This window comes from Taudactylus pleione, unplaced genomic scaffold, assembly GCF_031769625.1.
Source record: "Taudactylus pleione unplaced genomic scaffold, aTauple2 ptg000065l, whole genome shotgun sequence".
Lineage (NCBI taxonomy): Eukaryota > Metazoa > Chordata > Amphibia > Anura > Myobatrachidae > Taudactylus > Taudactylus pleione.
Window position 1 is genome coordinate 2,487,202 of NW_028284467.1, and position 11,444 is coordinate 2,498,645.

Here is an 11,444-nt window from a genome sequence, read left to right on the forward strand (position 1 = left end):
TATTGGTAGGTCTCTGCTATGGGGGGGCTGCCACGGCTCTACGTTCTGCATGCACAGTGCATACAGCACAGAACAGCTCCTGAGTCCCCTCTTTAGCGTAACATAATTATTTGAATTGGCAAACATAGGTAAGTAGGTAAAATGAATAAAACCTAAATACTTTACAAACATGGCTAAGATAACACAAGTGTGAACAGGATATTCAGTATGTACTATTGTATTCATCATACACAATGGAGTAAGCTTGCTCATATATAACTAGTTGAAAAACACGTAGTATCAGAAGTTATAAAGGCCTCAGACACTGGAATAATATAGAGGGATCGATGTATCAAGCAGTGAAAAGAATGGAGAAGTGGACCAATGAAGAAGTTGCCCATAGCAACCAATCAGATTTGAGGTAGCATTTATCAAGTACATTCTAGAAAAATGACAGCTCACTTTTGCTCGGTAAGAGGGGAGATTTGCGGGAGAGCAGGACAGTAAGCATTACACTATTTTACTGTACAAAGCTTCTGATTTATCCACTTGCCAGCAAACCTTACCTAGTCATACTATTCGTTTTTATCAATGACTAGAGACTGGTAAATAGACAGGCATCTTAAATGTGCTGTGTGGCCTGACGTAAAACCAAATGTATTTGCAGTACGTACAGTGAGTTTTATAAATTAGAGCTTCTGTATTCAGAGTCTTACCAAATTGATATTTATTCAGTTCATGTAAACAACTGCTACACCAGTGTATGCTATATAGGTCCTAATTGTGCCTGATGTAAAGTAAATAACTCATTCACTGAGGTGCCATTCCTAATTTCAGAAATAGATCATCAATTTACAGATAAGGGATCTTAAAAAGTTACTATCTATTCCCACTTACATTTAATATAAATATTACTACAATTTTACTGTATAATATAGGGCCTGATTCATTATGGATCGCAACTGCGATTACAAAAGTGATTAAGCACGCAGTCTCACTGCGATAGTATGCTAATCCATTGCCATCGTTATGCCGTTGCAGTACTACATAGGGACACCCACCTTCCCTTACACACATCGTAATGTTTAGCAAGACTGTGAAACCATCGGTAGCATTAAGTACAATCGCAGACACACTTGCACAAGCTCTGACCTTACTCAGAAGTTGCTAACTTCATCGCATGCACTGAGCACTCGAGCTGCGTATGGCATCGCAGTGGATAATTTAAGCACGCCCCTGCAATGGCGTTCGAACGTACTGGCACACCTGCGTTTCGTTGACCACCTCCGTTACCACCCACAAATGGCACTTCCTGTCGATCACTCTGCAATGGGTCTGCATAGTCACTGCGCTCACAGTCCCTATCGCAGGGGCTGGTTCACACACTGCGATGCATACGCATGCGCAGAACGCAACAATCGGACGATTGCGTGCGTAATTGCAGTTGCAATCTTTGCTGAATCAGGCCCATAGTTAATAATATATATTGCTATTTCTGTAGAAGTGTATGCAAAATGATTTATTAATTAGTATCAATAAATGACAACATTCACAATTAATCCTAAGCAATAATATAACTAACAACAAATAAAGCTTATTCCCACATGCTGTCCCTATATTTGATCGCTTCACTCGGGACGCAGCTCTGCACTGCATAAGTTCCTGTCTGATGGGCCCAACCACCATGTTCCTTCAAGTCTGAGAAACGCGGTGTTAGTGCAAAAAATGTGGCTGAGGAAAAGTATGTTGTCAGTGGACTAATTATTGTAGTGAGACTGCATGTAAACAGTATACTTTCATATATACTGTACACAGGGGCGTTTTAAGAGAGAAGGGGGCCCATGTGCAGACTCAGTGCAGGCCCCCTCCTCTCTCCAGCGGTGTCGCAGCAGCCACGGGTGCAGTCAGAGGAGTAGCTAGGTGCCATGGTGCCCGGAGCAAGGGTATGTTTCGGCGCCCCCCCATCCCCTCAACTGAATTGGGGGCGTGGCCAACATGTGGGGACATGTTACATTTGAAAATAAAACATATTTTAAAATCCTAAATTGGTCACAAAGAGCCTGATTTAGCAGGGATCTCAATTGCAAAGCAGCACGCGATCCTTGCAATAATACAAATGCAGCAGGAGGTGTATGACACCCCCTGCAGCATTTACGATCCCAGCACTGTGACTGAGGTCGCAGGCTCGGATCACCATCACGACCATTGGTGGGCAATGGTTGCGATGGTGAATGGCACTGGGCGGCCAGCCAGCTGAGTAAGTCTCAGCTTACTCTGCCTGGCCGGCATGCGAGCCCCGAAGACTGCGTACGTCCATGCAGTCTCTGGGCTGCCCACTCCCGGAAAACGAGGCGGACACACCCCGTTTCCGGGAACAGCAGCCGACCCTGCCCCTGCACCACCCCTTAAATGCCTCTGCCTGTCAATCAGGCAAAGGCATTCAAGGGTTTGTGTGCGATCAAGCAGGACCCATTCTGCACACTTACAGAATGGGTTCAGCACATGCGCAGATTCCCGATAATTGGGAATCTGCGTTCAGCAGTGCATTTTTTTCATATAGTAAATACATTTATTTTCATATAGTACAAACATTTTCATATAGTAAATGCATTTTATTTTTTTATATAGTAAATTTTTTATGAATGTCAGTGGCAGTGCCCCCCCCCCCCTCACTGATTGTAGCAGGTTCCTGATCCCTTATATTTATTATTGCACCCATCAGTCAGTGACCTGTTAATTATATATCAGTGGGCCACTGATAATTAATAAAATATATATATATATATATATATATATATGTCAGTGGTCCACTGATATATAATCAACAGGACACTGACTGATGGGTGCAATAATAAATATAACAAGGTATGGGGACCTGCTACAATCAGAGGGGGGGGCACTGGGCACTGTCATTAACTTTACCCCCCCTCACTAACCGCCCCTATAAATTATATGTTACATACTGTATTACTAGACCCAGAGAGCCAGAAGTTTTTTTTGTTCTCGGTGTTCTCGATGCGGTGCTGTGCGGTGCCTCCCGGGCAGCTCCTCTCTCCACACTCCCTTCTAGACTGTCTCCCCGCCTGACGTCATTCTGCGCTCCTGACCCGAGTGGTGTGTGTGACCACTCAGCAGCACAGCATGAGAAAGCCTACGCGCGGCTCAGGCTGTCACTGTTTGACAGCTGCGAGTCGCGGGCGGCCAGGCTGTAGGTGCCGCGCGGCGCCAGTCAGGCTGCCGCACGCCCTCTATCATTCTCGGCGACTGGAGCTTGTGCTCCACCGGAGCCGCCCTCCCTACACCTAGGAGAGCCGCGGCCGCCTGCACTGGAGAGGCAGACCCGGAGGTGACGTCAAGGCAGCGGGCGCCGGGGACTCTCCACCCGCTGCCCGCCGCCGGAGGTTCCAGTGCTGCCGGACCCGGTAAGTACAAGCCTGTGACATTACCCCCACCTCTAGGGGTGGGCACAGAACAACCCACAAATGGTTTGCTAGGAAACTCTTGGTGAAACTTTTGAAGAAGTTACGGAGCATGGATGTCTGAGGCCTTGACCCAGCAGCATTCCTCAGAACCATACCCCTTCCAATCCACCAAAAACTGAACAGATCCTCTAGTAACCCTAGAGTCCATAATTTGTTTCACTTCATATTCCTCCTGATGGTCTACCGGAATCGCAAGAGGAGAACTGCAAGGAGTATAAAAATGATTAAGTACCAGAGGCTTGAGAAGAGATACATGAAACACATTAGGTATTCTTAGAGTATTCGGAAGTTTCAGACGATATGCTACTGGATTGATTGAAATCTGAAAAGGGCCAATGAATTTGGGAGCGAATTTCATTGTTGGCACTCTTAACCTCAGATGTTTGGTTGACAACCAGACTTTATCACCAGGACCCAGCACTGGACCTCTCCTCCTTTTCCTGTCTGCAAACAGCTTGTACTTTGAAGAGATTTCGCATAAATTCCTTTTTACCATTTTCCAGATCCTAAAGAATCGGTAACACTGGATGCAAACCATACTGCACGAAGAATGGAGAGGGTCCCGATGCTTCATGGTATAGATTATTGTGGGCAAATTCAGCCCAAGGCAGCAGAGAGACCTAGTCATCTTGACTGGCAGAAACATACATACGAATTAATTTTTCCAATTCTTGGTTTACTTGCTCAGTTTGCCCATTACTCTGGGGATGATAGGCTGAAGAAAAGCTCAAGTTGATGCCAAAGCACCTGCATAATGCTCTCCAGAACTTAGAGGTAAACTGCACCCCTCGGTCAGGAACAATGTCCTTAGTGAACCCATGTAACTTAAAGATTTCTCTTATGAACACTTCTGCCAGTTTTTGTGCTGAAGGTAGACCTCTTAAAGGAGTAAAGTGAGCGGCTTTGGAGAATCTATCCACCAACACCAGAATTGTGTTGAACCCTTGGCATGAAGGCAGATCAGTCACAAAGTCAATAGAAATGTGAGTCCAAGGACTATCAGGCACTGGTAGTGGCAACAGGGAACCTGATGGAGAGTATGGTGGAACCTTGTGCTGAGCACAAATGTGGCATGCTGCCACAAAGTCCTTTACATCCTGATGGATCGACAGCCACCAGTACCTCCTGAGGATCAGCTCCAAGATTTTACTGACTCCTGCATGCCCACTGAAACATGAAGAATGTGCCCACTGAAGCAATTTAGGCCGGAGTTCTGGTGTTATGAATGTTTTTCCCAGAGGAATCTTGACCTTATTGGTGACCGCTATGAAACAAGCAGGGTTTAGAATGGCCTTGTCTTCCCTTACTTCTTCCATTTCAGCAGAACTAAATGCTCGAGACAGGGCATCGGCTATGAATTTTTTATTGCCTGGCCGTTAAGTAATCAATAGATTAAATCGATTGAAGTATAAAGACCATCTGGACTGACAATAATTTAGACAGTGAGCTGTCCCGAGATACGTCAAATTCTTCTGATCGGTATAGACTGTTACCGTAAGTTTAGCTCCTTCCAACAAGTATCGCCATTCTTGTAGAACCAATTTAATGGCAAGTAATTCTTTATCACCAACAGCATAGTTCCTCTCTGCTGCAGAGAACTTTCGGGAAAAGAACCCACAGGCATACCATTTATTTTCTTTATCTTTCTGCAACAGGACTGCCCCAACACCAACTGTGGAAGCGTCCACCTCCAAAAAAAAAGGTTGGTCACAATTAGGTTGTCTCAGGATGGGTGCTGGAAGGAAATGCTGTTTCAAATGAACAAAAGCTTCCTCTGCCTCAGTTGACCACACCCGAGTGTCCTGACCCTTTCTGGTAAGAGTAGTGATGGGAGCAGCAATGGAAGAGTAGTTCCTGATGAACTGGCGGTAGAAGTTGCAAAAACCCAGGAAGCATTGTATAGCTTTCAACTCACCTGGACGGGACCAATTGACAATAGCGGCAAGCTTCTCTGGGTCCATTTGGAGACAGTAACCCGAAATGATGTACCCAAGAAATGTTAGTTCGTTTTGCTCAAAAGAGCATTTCTCCAGTTTGCAGAAAAGCTGATTATCCCGGAGCCGTGACAGTACCTCACAAACATGTTGACGATTACTTGCTTTATCCTTAGAAAATATTAGGATATCGTCCAGGTATACCACTACATATTTAAACAACAAGTCCTGGAAAATATGATTCATGTACTTCTGGAAAACTGCTGGGGTATTGCTTAATCCGAAGGGCATGACTAAGTCCTCGTAGTGGCCGTCACGAGTATTAAAGGCCATCTTCCACTCATCCCCAGACCGAATTCTAATTAGGTTGTTTTTTGGGGTGTATTGGAATGCACCTAACCTGACCACCCTTTGATCAGTTAGGCCTTCTTTTTCCCGGACGCTTTGGACAGCCAGAGAGAAGATGACCTGGTTCACCACAGTACAAAGTTTATATTTAAACCTCCCATCCCTTTCAGTGGCAGGAAGGCAAGATTTCCCAATTTGCATGGGTTCCTCTAGGGGCTTAGTATGTGCCGTGAAATGTGGAGCAAGCTTAAAGGTGAAGCGGCGAGACTGTTCTTTTTCACGTGTTCTCTCTCTGTGGCAAAGATCCACTTGGATACACAAGGAGACTAAGTCATCCAAAGAAGTCGGCAATTCCCTAGATGCAAGGACATCCTTAATTTGATCCGACAGACCCTGCATAAAGGCGGCAACCAGGACTTCGTTGTTCCACCCCAACTCAGAAGCAAGGGTTTGAAACTGCATGGCATACTGTCCTCCAGATTAATTTCCCTGTTTCAGATGTAAAATGGCCGATCCTGCAGAGGATACCCGTCCAGGCTCATCAAAGACTTTCCGAAAAGTTCTCAGGAATTCAGCGCTGTTGTTGACTAGCGGATAATTCCTTTCCTACAATGGAGAGGCCCAAGCCAATGCCTGACCTGACAATAGCGAGATTATATAAGCCACTTTTGTCCTGTCTGAAGGGAAGCTTGCTGCCTGGACTTTGAACTGGATCGAACACTGGTTCAGGAATCCATGACAGCCTGTAGGATACCCGTCATACTGTGTTGGATTCGGAATCTGTATAGGTGCGGAAGCTCCTGCGGCTGGTGCAGTAGTGCATGGGCTTGGCTATACTGGAGGTGCTTGAGCGACACCGACTTGCTGAATTAGTGTCTGCAAACACTGCATAATCTGAGCGTGGTCTTGTTCTTGCTTCTCGACTCTAGCAAGTAAATTCTCGAGCAGATCTCGTGGTGACAGATTACCAGCAGCATCTATGTTTTGGGCCAGAGTATTCTGTCACAACTCTCGGATGGATTATGAATGCGGCCCGTATTTAGGGAGTTGGCTAGACCTATGCTTGAGGCATGGAGACTAATGTGCCGGCGGTATTCACCAGGGACCCTCGCAAAGAAGTTATGGAGTTGGCTGCGTCCGACACACAGGTCGCGGCCTTCAGGATAGGTTCCCTTATACAGGTGCTGGTAAATTCTGGACACAGTGGAGGAGACATATAGCGTAGTCGACAGGCCGGGTCAGAACCAAAGGGACTAGATGGTACCAGATAGCAGGTGAAAGCAGATCACAGGGAATAGCCGAAGTCAAAACCAGATATCAGATGCAGTACCAGGGGTCAGGCGAAATCAGGGTCACAAACAAAGCCATGGTCAGAATCAGGTAACAAAGTATCACAGGAATGTTGGAGAATGGTGAATGAGCCTATACTCTGGCACCTGTTTGGTGCCAGAGACTCCCTCTTATAGGGAGAAGTCCAATTCTCGCGCCAAACGTGACTACATGTTTGGCGCTCCTATCCCTTTAAATTATTTTCAGGTTGGCGCGCGCACTCCTAAGAGAGCCGCGGCCGCCTGCACTGGAGAGGGAGACCCGAAGGTGACGTCATTGCAGCAGGCACCGGGGACTCTCCGCCTGCTGCCCGCCGCCGGAGGTTCCAGTGCTGCCGGACCCGGTAAGTACAAGCCGGTGTCCGGAGCTCTGTGACAATGGATCTAGAAGAGCAGCAGCCAACAGATCCACAGGGTAGAAGTTGCCGGATGCTTCTACTTTATGTCAGCACCCAGTGCATCCTGTGGGGATTCCACCAGGGCATTAAAAACACTAGTACTATACAGAGTCAAATCCAGACTCTTCTCACTCACCTACAAAAGGCATTGACTTGATCGTAGTGCTTAAGAGAGGGTATGGTCAACCTTAAGCTCTACGAACAGCTCCAATGGTTCCCGATGGTCTCGATTAATCCTTATATGCCCGGAGATGACGTGTAAAGCGAACGAGAAGGGGGCGTATTTTTAGTCTTACGGCCGCATCCTCCCCTCGCTCGTCCAGCTAACGATCACATCTTAACGACGCAACTTGCGAGCACTTAATTTGCATATCCGGCCCCTTTTACCTTTCGACCATGCGGCCGCAAAGACTGTCTCTGAATGAGGTCCAGTGACACTGCCGTCTTTCATCCCACAGGTAAATTGATCACTAACTACTCCAACCAGATGCAACTGATCTGTTTTTATAGCATAGCAGCAATTACATTGCATAGGTAAATTGATAATATTAGTTGCTGTAGTTTTAAACGTGTACTATGTTTTATAAATTAAAGGGAATTAGAGTACTGACCTCAATATGCACAGAATATGCACAGAATAGCACCTTCTGCTGTGGGTGGAGGGCTGTTTGTAAGGGGGTGGGGGTAAATCAGGATGCACACATGTTTGTAGCTTTATGTATTCAGGACCTGATTCAGAGCTGGACGCTATTTGCGAACGGTCGTTCAGAAAAAGGGGCCGGCTATTTAAATTGAGCACTCGCTCTTTGCGATCTGTTGACGCCTCTATGTCTAAGCGAGCGACCGAAACATGCGCTCGCTATTTTGTAAAAACGCCCCCTGGCCGTTCGCATCATACATCATCTCCGCTATTTATTAGATTAATCGAGTACATCGAAAGGCGTCTGAACTGCTCGCAGTGTTTGTGGTAGGTTTTACTTCCCGCAATCACTGCGAACAGTTCAGGCTAATAGACAACCAAGTGATGTGATCAATGACACTCCCTTACTAATTATGCACTCCCATTAAACGGCCGTTTTGACCGTTTGGCACGCCTGCGTTCGGATCTCCACTCCCCCGTTTTCAAGCACCTTCCCCTGTTACCACCCACAAACGCCTCATTCTGTCACTGAAATTAGCAGGCCCTCGCTGTTTTGCGAGCGCATGATTTCCGACCGCAATGACTGGTTGGCGCATGCGCATTACGACCCATACGCATGCGCAGATGTGCGAACATCGCTAGGAGCGAACGAACGGCCGCTTACGAGCGGCTCTGAATCAGGCCCTCACTTCAGAGTAGGCTGCTAGGCCGTTTAGTTCTAAAGTGTATTGAGCATTTAAAATCAATATTAGCGTTATACCAGCGTTAAACCGAAAGAAAACAGGTGGAAAACATGCTGCAAGCCAGCTTTAACACAGATAGACTATACTCAAGCTACACAGTGAGTCAACAAAATCAAAAAAGCTAACACCTAGGGGGTAAATTTACTAAAGTGAGAGTTTTTAGAAGTGAGTTTTAAAAGCGATGTTGCCCATATCAACCAATCAGATTCTACTTAACATTTACATAGCACCTTCTAGAAGATAATAGCTAGAATCTGATTGGTTGCTATGGGCAACATCACATTTAAAACTCTCTTCTAATAATGGGGCCCATCCATCAGCGATGGATTGCCGCAATCCCGCGATGCGGCAACCCGGCATCGCGGGATTGCAGAAATCCAACATGTTGGATTTTCGCGATTTGACGATCGCGATCAAAAAATGATCGCGATCGTCAAATCGCCGACATTTAAAATGGAAAATGTCTGCGATCCGGCGATGGATCGCAGAACATCGATGTTGGGAGGTCGGCGTTTCCACCCAGAAACGCCGGCACTTCCCATCGCATCGCCGGATCGCAAAATCCGGGGTCTGATGTATGGCCACCTTAACTCTCACTTTAGTAAATTTACCCCCTGCAGTCTGCATAACTTGCACACTCTACACTGATATCCCTGGTTTGGACACTGCAAAACTTTTCTCCTCAGCTGCAGCTTCTTGCATTGAAATTTCAGTTTCTGAGAAACCTCTGAATGCACATCCAAATAATGTCATTTGCTTTATATACACATGAATACCATGTCTAAATGTACTTCTTACCAGTATGTTATTTACTACTCTTCATTTGACCTTTATTCACTATTTACTGACTCTCTTCCACTACCTTACCGCCGTATTACACTTCCTAATTGTCTGCCTCCCCTCTAAATACATGCATCCTCTGCCGTGCTTTCCTGCCCACCTCCTATTTGCTCACTTGTCATCCTTTGCTCACCCTCCACCCTGAGTCAGCCACCATGCCTCCTCACCCCTGCCCCAAAGCAACCATCTCCACTGACTTAAACCTTCCCCTTAGATCTAGCCCACACCCCCTCACCCACAACCCAGCCAATCTCATCCACATATCCCCCGTCCCCTCCCTCCCATTTTCCTGTGCCCTCTGGAATACCAGATCAGTCTGCAATAAACTGCCCGCTAGCCATGACCTCTTTATTTCCCACTCTGTATATTTTCTCGTCATGACTGAAGCCTGGCTCTCCTCCTCTGACACCGCCTCCCCTGCTGCACTCTCCTATGGGGGCCTCTCCTTCACCCACTCTGTCAGACCTGACAACCGCCAAGGTGGCGGAGTGGGCATCCTCTTATCCCCCAACTGCACCTTTCCATTATCCCACCTGAGCTCTCCCTTTCTTTCTCCACCTTTGAGGTCCACTCTATCCGTCTCTTCTACCCCATTCATCTCCGTGTTGCAGTCATCTACCATCCCCCAGGCGTGGGGGTGGGGGACCCAATTCCTTGAAAACTTTGCTGCCTGGTTTCCCCACTTCCTCTCTGCTGACCTCCCCTCTATAATCCTTGGTGACTTTAACATCCCTATTGACATCACAAATCCTGCATCCACCAATCTTCTTGCCCTCTCCTCCTCCTTTGGACTTTCTCAATGGACCTCTGCTGCTACCCACTGTCTCGGCCACTCCCTTGACCTCGTCTTCACCCATCTGTGTGCTCTCTCTGACTTCTCCAACTCTCCCTTCCCCTTCTCTGACCACCATCTACTCTCCTTCACTCTCTCAACTCCTCCACTCCTCCCCTCACCCAAAGCCACCATCACCAGATGCAATCTTGAGACTCTCGACCCCGCTGTCCTGTCTTCCTCACTTGATACTCTCCTCTCTCCTCTATCAACCATGGCCTGCCCTAACCAGGCGGCCTCCTTCTACAACATCACCCTCACATCTGCACTTAACTCCTTTGCCCCACCTCCTCTGTCCCCCTCCGTCAGTCCAAACCCCAACCCTGGCACTCCAAACTGACCCGGTTTCTCCAAAAATGCTCACGCACAGCCAAGTGCCTCTGGAGGAAATCTCGCTCTCTGGCGGACTTCCTTCACTTCAAGTTTGTCCTCTCTTCCCCCCTCCACCCCTTCCATCCCTCACTGGATTTGACTTTGCCTCATTCTTCTCTTCCATAATTGAGGCAATTCATCACAGTATATCCTCCAGTATCCATGCTGCAACCCCACCTCCCCCACCATCCGCACCTAATGGCTGCCTCACCTTGTGCTCCTTCAGCCCCACCATGGTGACGAGGTCCACTCCCTCATCTTGTCCTCTCCTGCCTCCACCTGCCCCATTGATCCCTTCCCTTCTCGCCTTCTATGCTGCCTCTCCTCCACCGCCTGCTCCCACCTTGCTCACCTTTTCAACTAATCTCTCTCCACCGGCATCTTTCCCTCATCATTCAAACATGCTCTTATCACACATATTCTTAAAAAACCCAACCTCGACACGTCCTCACCTGCCAATTACCACCCCATTTCTCTTCTCCTTTTTGCCTCCTACTTGAGCGTCTTGTCTACAACCTCATCACTAGCTATCTCTCTGACAACTCCAT